Source organism: Petromyzon marinus, chromosome 1 (assembly GCF_048934315.1).
Source record: "Petromyzon marinus isolate PM22_M1 ecotype Great Lakes invasive population chromosome 1, UKy_Petmar_22M1.pri1.0, whole genome shotgun sequence".
Lineage (NCBI taxonomy): Eukaryota > Metazoa > Chordata > Hyperoartia > Petromyzontiformes > Petromyzontidae > Petromyzon > Petromyzon marinus.
Window position 1 is genome coordinate 25765264 of NC_133667.1, and position 13898 is coordinate 25779161.

General features: G+C 41.4%; 17 non-coding genes across 17 annotated transcripts; all 17 read right to left on the reverse strand.

Annotated features, from left to right (window-relative positions):
• Positions 1-559: 559 nt before the first annotated feature.
• Positions 560-666, reverse strand: LOC142925170 (U6 spliceosomal RNA). Its single transcript, XR_012942251.1, has one exon. It is a non-coding gene; the product is annotated as a U6 spliceosomal RNA (small nuclear RNA).
• Positions 667-1373: 707 nt separating this feature from the next.
• On the reverse strand, positions 1374-1480 carry LOC142925172 (U6 spliceosomal RNA). The gene has a single exon (XR_012942253.1). It is a non-coding gene; the product is annotated as a U6 spliceosomal RNA (small nuclear RNA).
• Positions 1481-2186: 706 nt separating this feature from the next.
• On the reverse strand, positions 2187-2293 carry LOC142925359 (U6 spliceosomal RNA). Its single transcript, XR_012942338.1, has one exon. It is a non-coding gene; the product is annotated as a U6 spliceosomal RNA (small nuclear RNA).
• A 706-nt stretch (positions 2294-2999) lies between these two features.
• On the reverse strand, positions 3000-3106 carry LOC142925173 (U6 spliceosomal RNA). Its single transcript, XR_012942254.1, has one exon. It is a non-coding gene; the product is annotated as a U6 spliceosomal RNA (small nuclear RNA).
• A 708-nt stretch (positions 3107-3814) lies between these two features.
• LOC142925174 (U6 spliceosomal RNA) lies at positions 3815-3921 on the reverse strand. The gene has a single exon (XR_012942255.1). It is a non-coding gene; the product is annotated as a U6 spliceosomal RNA (small nuclear RNA).
• A 707-nt stretch (positions 3922-4628) lies between these two features.
• Positions 4629-4735, reverse strand: LOC142925379 (U6 spliceosomal RNA). The gene has a single exon (XR_012942361.1). It is a non-coding gene; the product is annotated as a U6 spliceosomal RNA (small nuclear RNA).
• A 705-nt stretch (positions 4736-5440) lies between these two features.
• On the reverse strand, positions 5441-5547 carry LOC142925380 (U6 spliceosomal RNA). The gene has a single exon (XR_012942363.1). It is a non-coding gene; the product is annotated as a U6 spliceosomal RNA (small nuclear RNA).
• Positions 5548-6254: 707 nt separating this feature from the next.
• LOC142925175 (U6 spliceosomal RNA) lies at positions 6255-6361 on the reverse strand. The gene has a single exon (XR_012942256.1). It is a non-coding gene; the product is annotated as a U6 spliceosomal RNA (small nuclear RNA).
• Positions 6362-7068: 707 nt separating this feature from the next.
• On the reverse strand, positions 7069-7175 carry LOC142925382 (U6 spliceosomal RNA). The gene has a single exon (XR_012942365.1). It is a non-coding gene; the product is annotated as a U6 spliceosomal RNA (small nuclear RNA).
• A 707-nt stretch (positions 7176-7882) lies between these two features.
• Positions 7883-7989, reverse strand: LOC142925361 (U6 spliceosomal RNA). Its single transcript, XR_012942340.1, has one exon. It is a non-coding gene; the product is annotated as a U6 spliceosomal RNA (small nuclear RNA).
• Positions 7990-8696: 707 nt separating this feature from the next.
• Positions 8697-8803, reverse strand: LOC142925152 (U6 spliceosomal RNA). The gene has a single exon (XR_012942236.1). It is a non-coding gene; the product is annotated as a U6 spliceosomal RNA (small nuclear RNA).
• Positions 8804-9510: 707 nt separating this feature from the next.
• Positions 9511-9617, reverse strand: LOC142925358 (U6 spliceosomal RNA). The gene has a single exon (XR_012942337.1). It is a non-coding gene; the product is annotated as a U6 spliceosomal RNA (small nuclear RNA).
• A 705-nt stretch (positions 9618-10322) lies between these two features.
• LOC142925383 (U6 spliceosomal RNA) lies at positions 10323-10429 on the reverse strand. Its single transcript, XR_012942366.1, has one exon. It is a non-coding gene; the product is annotated as a U6 spliceosomal RNA (small nuclear RNA).
• A 706-nt stretch (positions 10430-11135) lies between these two features.
• LOC142925362 (U6 spliceosomal RNA) lies at positions 11136-11242 on the reverse strand. The gene has a single exon (XR_012942341.1). It is a non-coding gene; the product is annotated as a U6 spliceosomal RNA (small nuclear RNA).
• A 707-nt stretch (positions 11243-11949) lies between these two features.
• Positions 11950-12056, reverse strand: LOC142925354 (U6 spliceosomal RNA). Its single transcript, XR_012942333.1, has one exon. It is a non-coding gene; the product is annotated as a U6 spliceosomal RNA (small nuclear RNA).
• A 707-nt stretch (positions 12057-12763) lies between these two features.
• On the reverse strand, positions 12764-12870 carry LOC142925355 (U6 spliceosomal RNA). Its single transcript, XR_012942334.1, has one exon. It is a non-coding gene; the product is annotated as a U6 spliceosomal RNA (small nuclear RNA).
• Positions 12871-13577: 707 nt separating this feature from the next.
• Positions 13578-13684, reverse strand: LOC142925365 (U6 spliceosomal RNA). The gene has a single exon (XR_012942346.1). It is a non-coding gene; the product is annotated as a U6 spliceosomal RNA (small nuclear RNA).
• Positions 13685-13898: the final 214 nt, after the last annotated feature.

Below are 13898 nucleotides of genomic sequence, written 5' to 3' on the forward strand. Positions count from 1 at the left end.
ATATGTCATTGCCACTTTAATTGTACTTTACGTTCAAGAAGTGTGTATATTGAGCACATATTTGTTGGGATTCAAATGCATGCCTTATGCCGAAGTGCATTGTGGGATAGAACACGTGGGTTCACTGGAGGTGCCTTCATGGATGTCACAAAGATGTCCTGGGTCAGAGGCAGTTTGAATTTACTGACGGGTCAAATTCGTGCTTATTTGCACATATGTACATGCAGCACTTAGGAAAAGTAATACATAGACGACGTTTCGAGCAAGGGCCAACGCATTATCACCAAATAATGTATATATTTGAGGGAGCACCACAGTGCAGTTTTTAATTCAAGAAGAAACCAACGTGGCCAGGAAAACTCCAAACATGAGTCTAACGCTCTAATATCTGCACAGACGGGTACGCGAACATACTTGCTGTACTTCCTAGCCAGCCCCCAGATCTGTGTCATGCCAACCAGCTGAAATCCTGAAGAAACATTGTGTATCATTCGTGTAAGCCAATAAATTCAGCAACGCTTGTTTGCCATTAGGTACAGGAATATGAATTAAAATGTGATAAAATATGGAACGCTTCACGAATTTGCGTGTCATCCTTGCGCAGGGGCCATGCTAATCTTCTCTGTATCGTTCCAATTTTAGTATATGTACTGCCGGAGCAAGTACAGAACACACGAGTGTCACGACAGGTATTTGTACCACCACACTACCACTTCCCTTTTCAATATGGGGCCTGTAAAATCGGTTTTATTGTTTAAAAAGAGCAACGTGTTCGCAGTGATTCTCACAAAACATTATATTTTTTTATATTATAGATATGTCATTGCCACTTTAATTGTACTTTACGTTCAAGAAGTGTGTATATTGAGCACATATTTGTTGGGATTCAATTGCATGTCTTATGCCGAAGTGCATTGTGGGATAGAACACGTGGCACACTGGAGGTGCCTTTATGGATGTCACAAAGATGTCCTGGGTCAGAGGCAGTTTGAATTTACTGACGGGTCAAAGCCGTGCTTATTTGCACATTTTTACATGCAGCACGTAGGAAAAGTAATACATAGGCGGCGTTTCGAGCAAGGGCCAACGCAGTATCACCAAATAATTTATATATTTGAGGGAGCACACAAGTGCAGTTTTTAATTCAAGAAGAAACCAACGTGGCCAGGAAAACTCCAAACATGAGTCTAACGCTCTAATATCTGCACAGAGGGGTACGCGAACATACTTGCTGTACTTCCTATCCAGCCCCCAGATCTGTGTCATGCCAACCAGCTGAAATCCTGAAGACATGTAGTGTATCATTCGTGTAAGCCAATAAATTCAGCAACGCTTGTTTGCCATTAGGTACAGGAAGGTGAATTGAAATGTAATAAAATATGGAACGCTTCACGAATTTGCGTGTCATCCTTGCGCAGGGGCCATGCTAATCTTCTCTGTATCGTTCCAATTTTAGTATATGTACTGCCGGAGCAAGTACAGAACACACTAGTGTCACGACAGGTATTTGTACCACCACACTACCAACACCCTTTTCAATATGGGGCCTGTAAAATAGGTTTTATTGTTTATAAAGATCAACGTGTTAGCAGTGATACTCACAAAACATTATATTCTTATATTATAGATATGTCATTGCAACTTTTATTGTACTTTACGTTCAAGAAGTGTGTATATTGAGCACATATTTGTTGGGATTCAATTGCATGTCTTATGCCGAAGTGCATTGTGGGATAGAACACGTGGGCACACTGGAGGTGCCTTCATGGATGTCACAAAGATGTCCTGGGTCAGAGGCAGTTTGAATTTACTGACGGGTCAAAGCCGTGCTTATTTGCACATTTGTACATGCAGCACGTAGGAAAAGTAATACATAGGCGACGTTTCGAGCAAGGGCCAACGCAGTATCACCAAATAATGTATATATTTGAGGGAGCACCGCAGTGCAGTTTTTAATTCAAGAAGAAACCAACGTGGCCAGGAAAACTCCAAACATGAGTCTAACGCTCTAATATCTGCACAGACGGGTACGCGAACATACTTGCTGTACTTCCTATCCAGCCCCCAGATCTGTGTCATGCCAACCAGCTGAAATCCTGAAGAAACATTGTGTATCATTCGTGTAAGCCAATAAATTCAGCAATGCTTGTTTGCCATTAGGTACAGGAATGTGAATTAAAATGTGATAAAATATGGAACGCTTCACGAATTTGCGTGTCATCCTTGCGCAGGGGCCATGCTGATCTTCTCTGTATCGTTCCAATTTTAGTATATGTACTGCCGGAGCAAGTACAGAACACACGAGTGTCACGACAGGTATTTGTACCACCACACTACCACTACCCTTTTCAAAATGGGGCCTGTAAAATCGGTTTTATTGTTTAAAAAGAGCAACGTGTTCGCAGTGATACTCACAAAACATTATATTTTTTATATTATAGATATGTCATTGCCACTTTAATTGTACTTTACGTTCAAGAAGTGTGTATATTGAGCACATATTTGTTGGGATTCAATTGCATGTCTTATGCCGAAGTGCATTGTGGGATAGAACACGTGGGCACACTGGAGGTGCCTTTATGGATGTCACAAAGATGTCCTGGGTCAGAGGCAGTTTGAATTTACTGACGGGTCAAAGCCGTGCTTATTTGCACATTTTTACATGCAGCACGTAGAAAAAGTAATACATAGGCGACGTTTCGAGCAAGGGCCAACGCAGTATCACCAAATATTTATATATTTGAGGGAGCACCGCAGTGCAGTTTTTAATTCAAGAAGAAACCAACGTGGCCAGGAAAACTCCAAAGATGAGTCTAACGCTCTAATATCTGCACAGACGGGTACGCGAACATACTTGCTGTACTTCCTATCCAGCCCCCAGATCTGTGTCATGCCAACCAGCTGAAATCCTGAAGAAACATTGTGTATCATTCGTGTAAGCCAATAAATTCAGCAATGCTTGTTTGCCATTAGGAACAGGAATGTGAATTAAAATGTGATAAAATATGGAACGCTTCACGAATTTGCGTGTCATCCTTGCGCAGGGGCCATGCTAATCTTCTCTGTATCGTTCCAATTTTAGTATATGTACTGCCGGAGCAAGTACAGAACACACGAGTGTCACGACAGGTATTTGTACCACCACACTACCACTACCCTTTTCAAAATGGGGCCTGTAAAATCGGTTTTATTGTTTAAAAAGAGCAACGTGTTCGCAGTGATACTCACAAAACATTATATTTTTTTATATTATAGATATGTCATTGCCACTTTAATTGTACTTTACGTTCAAGAAGTGTGTATATTGAGCACATATTTGTTGGGATTCAATTGCATGTCTTATGCCGAAGTGCATTGTGGGATAGAACACGTGGGCACACTGGAGGTGCCTTTATGGATGTCACAAAGATGTCCTGGGTCAGAGGCAGTTTGAATTTACTGACGGGTCAAAGCCGTGCTTATTTGCACATTTTTACATGCAGCACGTAGGAAAAGTAATACATAGGCGGCGTTTCGAGCAAGGGCCAACGCAGTATCACCAAATAATTTATATATTTGAGGGAGCACCACAGTGCAGTTTTTTATTCAAGAAGATACCAACGTGGCCAGGAAAACTCCAAACATGAGTCTAACGCTCTAATATCTGCACAGACGGGTACGCGAACATACTTGCTGTACTTCCTAGCCAGCCCCCAGATCTGTGTCATGCCAACCAGCTGAAATCCTGATGACACGTAGTGTATCATTCGTGTAAGCCAATAAATTCAGCAACGCTTGTTTGCCATTAGGTACAGGAATGTGAATTAAAATGTGATAAAATATGGAACGCTTCACGAATTTGCGTGTCATCCTTGCGCAGGGGCCATGCTAATCTTCTCTGTATCGTTCCAATTTTAGTATATGTACTGCCGGAGCAAGTACAGAACACACTAGTGTCACGACAGGTATTTGTACCACCACACTACCAAGATCCTTTTCAATATGGGGCCTGTAAAATCGGTTTTTTTGTTTAAAAAGAGCAACGTGTTAGCATTGATACTCACAAAACATTATATTTTTTATATTATATATATGTCATTGCCACTTTAATTGTACTTTACGTTCAAGAAGTGTGTATATTGAGCACATATTTGTTGGGATTCAAATGCATGCCTTATGCCGAAGTGCATTGTGGGATAGAACACGTGGGTTCACTGGAGGTGCCTTCATGGATGTCACAAAGATGTCCTGGGTCAGAGGCAGTTTGAATTTACTGACGGGTCAAATTCGTGCTTATTTGCACATATGTACATGCAGCACTTAGGAAAAGTAATACATAGGCGACGTTTCGAGCAAGGGCCAACGCATTATCACCAAATAATGTATATATTTGGGGGAGCACCACAGTGCAGTTTTTAATTCAAGAAGAAACCAACGTGGCCAGGAAAACTCCATACATGAGTCTAACGCTCAAATATCTGCACAGACGGGTACGCGAACATACTTGCTGTACTTCCTAGCCAGCCCCCAGATCTGTGTCATGCCAACCAGCTGAAATCCTGAAGACACGTAGTGTATCATTCGTGTAAGCCAATAAATTAAGCAACGCTTGTTTGCCATTAGGTACAGGAATGTGAATTAAAATGTGAAAAAATATGGAACGCTTCACGAATTTGCGTGTCATCCTTGCGCAGGGGCCATGCTAATCTTCTCTGTATCGTTCCAATTTTAGTATATGTACTGCCGGAGCAAGTACAGAACACACGAATGTCACGACAGGTATTTGTACCACCACACTACCACTACCCTTTTCAATATGGGGCCTGTAAAATCGGTTTTATTGTTTAAAAAGAGCAACGTGTTCGCAGTGATACTCACAAAACATTATATTTTTATATTATAGATATGTCATTGCCACTTTAATTGTACTTTACGTTCAAGAAATGTGTATATTGAGTACATATTTGTTGGGATTCAATTGCATGTCTTATGCCGAAGTGCATTGTGGGATAGAACACGTGGGCACACTGGAGGTGCCTTTATGGATTTCACAAAGATGTCCTGGGTCAGAGGCAGTTTGAATTTACTAACGGGTCAAAGCCGTGCTTATTTGCACATTTGTACATGCAGCACGTAGGAAAAGTAATACATAGGCGACGTTTCGAGCAAGGGCCAACGCAGAATCACCAAATAATGTATATATTTGAGGGAGCACCACAGTGCAGTTTTTAATTCAAGAAGAAACCAACGTGGCCAGGAAAACTCCAAACATGAGTCTAACGCTCTAATATCTGCACAGACGGGTACGCGAACATACTTGCTGTACTTCCTAGCCAGCCCCCAGATCTGTGTCATGCCAACCAGCTGAAATCCTGAAGACACGTAGTGTATCATTCGTGTAAGCCAATAAATTCAGCAACGCTTGTTTGCCATTAGGTACAGGAATGTGAATTAAAATGTGAAAAATATGGAACGCTTCACGAATTTGCGTGTCATCCTTGCGCAGGGGCCATGCTAATCTTCTCTGTATCGTTCCAATTTTAGTATATGTACTGCCGGAGCAAGTACAGAACACACTAGTGTCACGACAGGTATGTGTACCACCACACTACCAAGATCCTTTTCAATATGGGGCCTGTAAAATCGTTTTTTTTGTTTAAAAAGAGCAACGTGTTAGCATTGATACTCACAAAACATTATATTTTTAATATTATATATATGTCATTGCCACTTTAATTGTACTTTACGTTCAAGAAGTGTGTATATTGAGCACATATATGTTGGGATTCAAATGCATGCCTTATGCCGAAGTGCATTGTGGGATAGAACACGTGGGTTCACTGGAGGTGCCTTCATGGATGTCACAAAGATGTCCTGGGTCAGAGGCAGTTTGAATTTACTGACGGGTCAAAGCCGTGCTTATTTGCACATATGTACATGCAGCACTTAGGAAAAGTAATACATAGGCGACGTTTCGAGCAAGGGCCAACGCAGTATCACCAAATAATGTATATATTTGGGGGAGCACCACAGTGCAGTTTTTAATTCAAGAAGAAACCAACGTGGCCAGGAAAACTCCATACATGAGTCTAACGCTCAAATATCTGCACAGACGGGTACGCGAACATACTTGCTGTACTTCCTAGCCAGCCCCCAGATCTGTGTCATGCCAACCAGCTGAAATCCTGATGACACGTAGTGTATCATTCGTGTAAGCCAATAAATTCAGCAACGCTTGTTTGCCATTAGGTACAGGAATGTGAATTAAAATGTGATAAAATATGGAACGCTTCACGAATTTGCGTGTCATCCTTGCGCAGGGGCCATGCTAATCTTCTCTGTATCGTTCCAATTTTAGTATATGTACTGCCGGAGCAAGTACAGAACACACTAGTGTCACGACAGGTATTTGTACCACCACACTACCAAGATCCTTTTCAATATGGGGCCTGTAAAATCGGTTTTTTTGTTTAAAAAGAGCAACGTGTTAGCATTGATACTCACAAAACATTATATTTTTAATATTATATATATGTCATTGCCACTTTAATTGTACTTTACGTTCAAGAAGTGTGTATATTGAGCACATATATGTTGGGATTCAAATGCATGCCTTATGCCGAAGTGCATTGTGGGATAGAACACGTGGGTTCACTGGAGGTGCCTTCATGGATGTCACAAAGATGTCCTGGGTCAGAGGCAGTTTGAATTTACTGACGGTTCAAAGCCGTGCTTATTTGCACATATGTACATGCAGCACTTAGGAAAAGTAATACATAGGCGACGTTTCGAGCAAGGGCCAACGCAGTATCACCAAATAATGTATATATTTGGGGGAGCACCACAGTGCAGTTTGTAATTCAAGAAGAAACCAACGTGGCCAGGAAAACTCCATACATGAGTCTAACGCTCAAATATCTGCACAGACGGGTACGCGAACATACTTGCTGTACTTCCTAGCCAGCCCCCAGATCTGTGGCATGCCAACCAGCTGAAATCCTGAAGGCACGTAGTGTATCATTCGTGTAAGCCAATAAATTCAGCAACGCTTGTTTGCCATTAGGTACAGGAATGTGAATTAAAATGTGAAAAAATATGGAACGCTTCACGAATTTGCGTGTCATCCTTGCGCAGGGGCCATGCTAATCTTCTCTGTATCGTTCCAATTTTAGTATATGTACTGCCGGAGCAAGTACAGAACACACGAGTGTCACGACAGGTATTTGTACCACCACACTACCACTACCCTTTTCAATATGGGGCCTGTAAAATCGGTTTTATTGTTTAAAAAGAGCAACGTGTTCGCAGTGATACTCACAAAACATTATATTTTTTTATATTATAGATATGTCATTGGCACTTTAATTGTACTTTACGTTCAAGAAGTGTGTATATTGAGTACATATTTGTTGGGATTCAATTGCATGTCTTATGCCGAAGTGCATTGTGGGATAGAACACGTGGGCACACTGGAGGTGCCTTTATGGATTTCACAAAGATGTCCTGGGTCAGAGGCAGTTTGAATTTACTAACGGGTCAAAGCCGTGCTTATTTGCACATTTGTACATGCAGCACGTAGGAAAAGTAATACATAGGCGACGTTTCGAGCAAGGGCCAACGCAGAATCACCAAATAATGTATATATTTGAGGGAGCACCACAGTGCAGTTTTTAATTCAAGAAGAAACCAACGTGGCCAGGAAAACTCCAAACATGAGTCTAACGCTCTAATATCTGCACAGACGGGTACGCGAACATACTTGCTGTACTTCCTAGCCAGCCCCCAGATCTGTGTCATGCCAACCAGCTGAAATCCTGAAGACACGTAGTGTATCATTCGTGTAAGCCAATAAATTCAGCAACGCTTGTTTGCCATTAGGTACAGGAATGTGAATTAAAATGTGAAAAATATGGAACGCTTCACGAATTTGCGTGTCATCCTTGCGCAGGGGCCATGCTAATCTTCTATGTATCGTTCCAATTTTAGTATATGTACTGCCGGAGCAAGTACAGAACACACTAGTGTCACGACAGGTATGTGTACCACCACACTACCAAGATCCTTTTCAATATGGGGCCTGTAAAATCGGTTTTATTGTTTAAAAAGAGCAACGTGTTAGCATTGATACTCACAAAACATTATATTTTTAATATTATATACATGTCATTGCCACTTTAATTGTACTTTACGTTCAAGAAGTGTGTATATTGAGCACATATTTGTTGGGATTCAAATGCATGCCTTATGCCGAAGTGCATTGTGGGATAGAACACGTGGGTTCACTGGAGGTGCCTTCATGGATGTCACAAAGATGTCCTGGGTCAGAGACAGTTTGAATTTACTGACGGGTCAAAGCCGTGCTTATTTGCACATATGTACATGCAGCACTTAGGAAAAGTAATACATAGGCGACGTTTCGAGCAAGGGCCAACGCAGTATCACCAAATAATGTATATATTTGGGGGAGCACCACAGTGCAGTTTTTAATTCAAGAAGAAACCAACGTGGCCAGGAAAACTCCATACATGAGTCTAACGCTCAAATATCTGCACAGACGGGTACGCGAACATACTTGCTGTACTTCCTAGCCAGCCCCCAGATCTGTGTCATGCCAACCAGCTGAAATCCTGAAGACACGTAGTGTATCATTCGTGTAAGCCAATAAATTCAGCAACGCTTGTTTGCCATTAGGTACAGGAATGTGAATTAAAATGTGATAAAATATGGAACGCTTCACGAATTTGCGTGTCATCCTTGTGCAGGGGCCATGCTAATCTTCTCTGTATCGTTCCAATTTTAGTATATGTACTGCCGGAGCAAGTACAGAACACACAAGTGTCACGACAGGTATATGTACCACCACACTACCAAGATCCTTTTCAATATGGGGCCTGTAAAATCGTTTTTTTTGTTTAAAAAGAGCAACGTGTTAGCATTGATACTCACAAAACATTATATTTTTAATTTTATATATATGTCATTGCCACTTTAATTGTACTTTACGTTCAAGAAGTGTGTATATTGAGCACATATTTGTTGGGATTCAAATGCATGCCTTATGCCGAAGTGCATTGTGGGATAGAAAACGTGGGTTCACTGGAGGTGCCTTCATGGATGTCACAAAGATGTCCTGGGTCAGAGGAAGTTTGAATTTACTGACGGGTCAAAGCCGTGCTTATTTGCACATATGTACATGCAGCACTTAGGAAAAGTAATACATAGGCGACGTTTCGAGCAAGGGCCAACGCAGTATCACCAAATAATGTATATATTTGGGGGAGCACCACAGTGCAGTTTTTAATTCAAGAAGAAACCAACGTGGCCAGGCAAACTCCATACATGAGTCTAACGCTCAAATATCTGCACAGACGGGTACGCGAACATACTTGCTGTACTTCCTAGCCAGCCCCCAGATCTGTGTCATGCCAACCAGCTGAAATCCTGATGACACGTAGTGTATCATTCGTGTAAGCCAATAAATTCAGCAACGCTTGTTTGCCATTAGGTACAGGAATGTGAATTAAAATGTGATAAAATATGGAACGCATCACGAATTTGCGTGTCATCCTTGCGCAGGGGCCATGCTAATCTTCTCTGTATCGTTCCAATTTTAGTATATGTACTGCCGGAGCAAGTACAGAACACACTAGTGTCACGACAGGTATTTGTACCACCACACTACCAAGATCCTTTTCAATATGGGGCCTGTAAAATCGTTTTTTTTGTTTAAAAAGAGCAACGTGTTAGCATTGATACTCACAAAACATTATATTTTTAATATTATATATGTAATTGCCACTTTAATTGTACTTTACGTTCAAGAAGTGTGTATATTGAGCACATATTTTTTGGGATTCAAATGCATGCCTTATGCCGAAGTGCATTGTGGGATAGAACACGTGGGTTCACTGGAGGTGCCTTCATGGATGTCACAAAGATGTCCTGGGTCAGAGGCAGTTTGAATTTACTGACGGGTCAAAGCCGTGCTTATTTGCACATATGTACATGCAGCACTTAGGAAAAGTAATACATAGGCGACGTTTCGAGCAACGGCCAACGCAGTATCACCAAATAATGTATATATTTGGGGGAGCACCACAGTGCAGTTTTTAATTCAAGAAGAAACCAACGTGGCCAGGAAAACTCCATACATGAGTCTAACGCTCAAATATCTGCACAGACGGGTACGCGAACATACTTGCTGTACTTCCTAGCCAGCCCCCAGATCTGTGTCATGCCAACCAGCTGAAATCCTGAAGACACGTAGTGTATCATTCGTGTAAGCCAATAAATTCAGCAACGCTTGTTTGCCATTAGGTACAGGAATGTGAATTAAAATGTGAAAAAATATGGAACGCTTCACGAATTTGCGTGTCATCCTTGCGCAGGGGCCATGCTAATCTTCTCTGTATCGTTCCAATTTTAGTATATGTACTGCCGGAGCAAGTACAGAACACACTAGTGTCACGACAGGTATGTGTACCACCACACTACCAAGATCCTTTTCAATATGGGGCCTGTAAAATCGGTTTTATTGTTTAAAAAGAGCAACGTGTTAGCATTGATACTCACAAAACATTATATTTTTAATATTATATACATGTCATTGCCACTTTAATTGTACTCTACGTTCAAGAAGTGTGTATATTGAGCACATATTTGTTGGGATTCAAATGCATGCCTTATGCCGAAGTGCATTGTGGGATAGAACACGTGGGTTCACTGGAGGTGCCTTCATGGATGTCACAAAGATGTCCTGGGTCAGAGACAGTTTGAATTTACTGACGGGTCAAAGCCGTGCTTATTTGCACATATGTACATGCAGCACTTAGGAAAAGTAATACATAGGCGACGTTTCGAGCAAGGGCCAACGCAGAATCACCAAATAATGTATATATTTGAGGGAGCACCACAGTGCAGTTTTTAATTCAAGAAGAAACCAACGTGGCCAGGAAAACTCCAAACATGAGTCTAACGCTCTAATATCTGCACAGACGGGTACGCGAACATACTTGCTGTACTTCCTAGCCAGCCCCCAGATCTGTGTCATGCCAACCAGCTGAAATCCTGAAGACACGTAGTGTATCATTCGTGTAAGCCAATAAATTCAGCAACGCTTGTTTGCCATTAGGTACAGGAATGTGAATTAAAATGTGAAAAATATGGAACGCTTCACGAATTTGCGTGTCATCCTTGCGCAGGGGCCATGCTAATCTTCTATGTATCGTTCCAATTTTAGTATATGTACTGCCGGAGCAAGTACAGAACACACTAGTGTCACGACAGGTATGTGTACCACCACACTACCAAGATCCTTTTCAATATGGGGCCTGTAAAATCGGTTTTATTGTTTAAAAAGAGCAACGTGTTAGCATTGATACTCACAAAACATTATATTTTTAATATTATATACATGTCATTGCCACTTTAATTGTACTCTACGTTCAAGAAGTGTGTATATTGAGCACATATTTGTTGGGATTCAAATGCATGCCTTATGCCGAAGTGCATTGTGGGATAGAACACGTGGGTTCACTGGAGGTGCCTTCATGGATGTCACAAAGATGTTCTGGGTCAGAGACAGTTTTAATTTACTGACGGGTCAAAGCCGTGCTTATTTGCACATATGTACATGCAGCACTTAGGAAAAGTAATACATAGGCGACGTTTCGAGCAAGGGCCAACGCAGTATCACCAAATAATGTATATATTTGGGGGAGCACCACAGTGCAGTTTTTAATTCAAGAAGAAACCAACGTGGCCAGGAAAACTCCATACATGAGTCTAACGCTCAAATATCTGCACAGACGGGTACGCGAACATACTTGCTGTACTTCCTATCCAGCCCCCAGATCTGTGTCATGCCAACCAGCTGAAATCCTGAAGACACGTAGTGTATCATTCGTGTAAGCCAATAAATTCAGCAACGCTTGTTTGCCATTAGGTACAGGAATGTGAATTAAAATGTGATAAAATATGGAACGCTTCACGAATCTGCGTGTCATCCTTGCGCAGGGGCCATGCTAATCTTCTCTGTATCGTTCCAATTTTAGTATATGTACTGCCGGAGCAAGTACAGAACACACAAGTGTCACGACAGGTATATGTACCACCACACTACCAAGATCCTTTTCAATATGGGGCCTGTAAAATCGGTTTTTTTGTTTAAAAAGAGCAACGTGTTAGCATTGATACTCACAAAACATTATATTTTTAATATTATATATATGTCATTGCCACTTTAATTGTACTTTACGTTCAAGAAGTGTGTATATTGAGCACATATTTGTTGGGATTCAAATGCATGCCTTATGCCGAAGTGCATTGTGGGATAGAACACGTGGGTTCACTGGAGGTGCCTTCATGGATGTCACAAAGATGTCCTGGGTCAGAGGCAGTTTGAATTTACTGACGGGTCAAAGCCGTGCTTATTTGCACATATGTACATGCAGCACTTAGGAAAAGTAATACATAGGCGACGTTTCGAGCAAGGGCCAACGCAGTATCACCAAATAATGTATATATTTGGGGGAGCACCACAGTGCAGTTTTTAATTCAAGAAGAAACCAACGTGGCCAGGAAAACTCCATACATGAGTCTAACGCTCAAATATCTGCACAGACGGGTACGCGAACATACTTGCTGTACTTCCTAGCCAGCCCCCAGATCTGTGTCATGCCAACCAGCTGAAATCCTGAAGACACGTAGTGTATCATTCGTGTAAGCCAATAAATTCAGCAACGCTTGTTTGCCATTAGGTACAGGAATGTGAATTAAAATGTGATAAAATATGGAACGCTTCACGAATCTGCGTGTCATCCTTGCGCAGGGGCCATGCTAATCTTCTCTGTATCGTTCCAATTTTAGTATATGTACTGCCGGAGCAAGTACAGAACACACAAGTGTCACGACAGGTATATGTACCACCACACTACCAAGATCCTTTTCAATATGGGGCCTGTAAAATCGGTTTTTTTGTTTAAAAAGAGCAACGTGTTAGCATTGATACTCACAAAACATTATATTTTTAATATTATATATATGTCATTGCCACTTTAATTGTACTTTACGTTCAAGAAGTGTGTATATTGAGCACATATTTGTTGGGATTCAAATGCATGCCTTATGCCGAAGTGCATTGTGGGATAGAACACGTGGGTTCACTGGAGGTGCCTTCATGGATGTCACAAAGATGTCCTGGGTCAGAGGCAGTTTGAATTTACTGACGGGTCAAAGCCGTGCTTATTTGCACATATGTACATGCAGCACTTAGGAAAAGTAATACATAGGCGACGTTTCGAGCAAGGGCCAACGCAGTATCACCAAATAATGTATATATTTGGGGGAGCACCACAGTGCAGTTTTTAATTCAAGAAGAAACCAACGTGGCCAGGAAAACTCCATACATGAGTCTAACGCTCAAATATCTGCACAGACGGGTACGCGAACATACTTGCTGTACTTCCTAGCCAGCCCCCAGATCTGTGTCATGCCAACCAGCTGAAATCCTGAAGACACGTAGTGTATCATTCGTGTAAGCCAATAAATTCAGCAACGCTTGTTTGCCATTAGGTACAGGAATGTGAATTAAAATGTGATAAAATATGGAACGCTTCACGAATTTGCGTGTCATCCTTGCGCAGGGGCCATGCTAATCTTCTATGTATCGTTCCAATTTTAGTATATGTACTGCCGGAGCAAGTACAGAACACACTAGTGTCACGACAGGTATGTGTACCACCACACTACCAAGATCCTTTTCAATATGGGGCCTGTAAAATCGGTTTTATTGTTTAAAAAGAGCAACGTGTTAGCATTGATACTCACAAAACATTATATTTTTAATATTATATACATGTCATTGCCACTTTAATTGTACTCTACGTTCAAGAAGTGTGTATATTGAGCACATATTTGTT